The sequence below is a fragment of the Arachis stenosperma genome, chromosome 5 (genome assembly GCF_014773155.1).
Source record: "Arachis stenosperma cultivar V10309 chromosome 5, arast.V10309.gnm1.PFL2, whole genome shotgun sequence".
Taxonomy (NCBI): domain Eukaryota; kingdom Viridiplantae; phylum Streptophyta; class Magnoliopsida; order Fabales; family Fabaceae; genus Arachis; species Arachis stenosperma.
In genome coordinates, this window is record NC_080381.1 from 25,868,697 (window position 1) to 25,870,512 (window position 1,816).

The 1,816-nt window shown below is 36.3% G+C and overlaps 1 non-coding gene across 1 annotated transcript; it reads right to left on the minus strand.

Moving 5' to 3' along the window:
* Nucleotides 1-1,183: 1,183 nt before the first annotated feature.
* Nucleotides 1,184-1,291, minus strand: LOC130932285 (small nucleolar RNA R71). Its single transcript, XR_009067442.1, has one exon. It is a non-coding gene; the product is annotated as a small nucleolar RNA R71 (small nucleolar RNA).
* Nucleotides 1,292-1,816: the final 525 nt, after the last annotated feature.

Here is a 1,816-nt window from a genome sequence, read left to right on the forward strand (position 1 = left end):
TTTTTCAAGTTTTCAAAGTTTTTCAAAATCAAATCTTTTTCAAATCATATCTTTTCAATCAAATGTTTTCAAAATTAATTTTTTTCCTTTTTCAAAGATACTTACTAACAATTAATGATTTGATTGAACATTTTTTGCCTTTTCTGTTGAGGAAGGTTTCATGTTTGACTCATATCTTTTCTTGTTAGGCAAGTCATTAATTTTTCAAATCAAATCTTTTTAAAATTGTTTTCAAATCATATCTTTTAAAATTGTTTTCAAATCAAATCTTTTTAAAACCATAACTTTTCAATCATATCTTCTTAATCACATCTTTTTCAAAAATAGTTTTCAATCAAATCTTTTTGATTTCTAATTTAAAAATTTTTTTCAAAAAATCACTTGGTTTCTTTTCCACTTTGATTTTCGAAAATCAATTAATGTTTTTCAAAAATGTTTTCAAAATATTTTAATTAATTTTCGAAAATCTTCTTCCCTCCTTCTCACATCCTTCTATTTATGGAGTACCACTCCTTCTCAATGCACAATTCGAATTCTTCTTCTCCTTCTTCTTTCTATTTCTCTTTTCCTCTGACACCTCAAGGAATCTCTATACTGTGACATAGAGGATTCCACATTTTCTTGTTCTCTTCTCTTTCATATGAGCAGAAGCAAAGACAAAGGCATTCTTGTTGAAGCTGACCCTGAACCCGAAATGACCTTGAAGAGAAAGCTAAGAGAAGCCAAAGCACAACTCTCTTTAGAGGACCTGACCGAATTCTTCAAGGAAGAAGAACCCATGGCAGCCGAAAACAACAACAATGCCAACAATGCAAGGAAGGTGCTGGGTGACTTTACTGCACCTACTCCTGATTTTTATGGGAGAAGCATCTCTATCCCTGCCATTGGAGCAAACAACTTTGAGCTTAAGCCTCAATTGGTTTCTCTAATGCAACAGAATTGCAAGTTCCATGGACTTCCAATGGAAGATCCTCATCAGTTCTTAGCTGAATTCTTGCAAATCTGTGACACAGTCAAGACTAATGGGGTTGACCCTGAGGTCTATAGACTGATGCTATTCCCTTTTGCTGTAAGAGACAGAGCTAGGATATGGTTGGACACTCAACCTAAAGAAAGCCTGGACTCTTGGGAAAAGCTGGTCAATGCCTTCTTGGCAAAGTTCTTTCCACCACAAAGATGGAGTAAGCTTAGAGTGGAAGTCCAAACCTTCAGACAGAAGGATGGAGAATCCCTCTATGAAGCTTGGGAAAGATACAAATAATTGATCAGAAGATGTCCTTCTGACATGCTTTCTGAATGGAGCATCATAGGTATTTTCTATGATGGTCTCTCTGAACTGTCCAAGATGTCTTTGGATAGCTCTGCTGGAGGATCTCTTCATCTGAAGAAGACGCCTACAGAGGCTCAAGAGCTAATTGAGATGGTTGCAAATAACCAATTCATGTACACTTCTGAAAGGAATCCTGTGAACAATGGGACAAGTCAGAAGAAAGGAGTTCTTGAGATTGATGCTCTGAATGCCATATTGGCTCAGAACAAGATATTGACTCAACAAGTCAATTTGATTCTCAAAGTCTGTCTGGAATGCAAAATGCACCAAGCAGTACTAAGGAGGCTTCATCTGAGGAAGAAGCTTATGATCCTGAGAACCTTCAATGGAAGAGGTGAATTACCTAGGAGAACCCTATGGTACACCTATAATTCTTCATGGAGAAATCACCCAAATCTCTCATGGAAGAATCAAGAGACCTCAACAAGGTTTCAATAATAATGGTGGAAGAAACAGGTTTAACAATGGCAAACCTTTTCCATCATC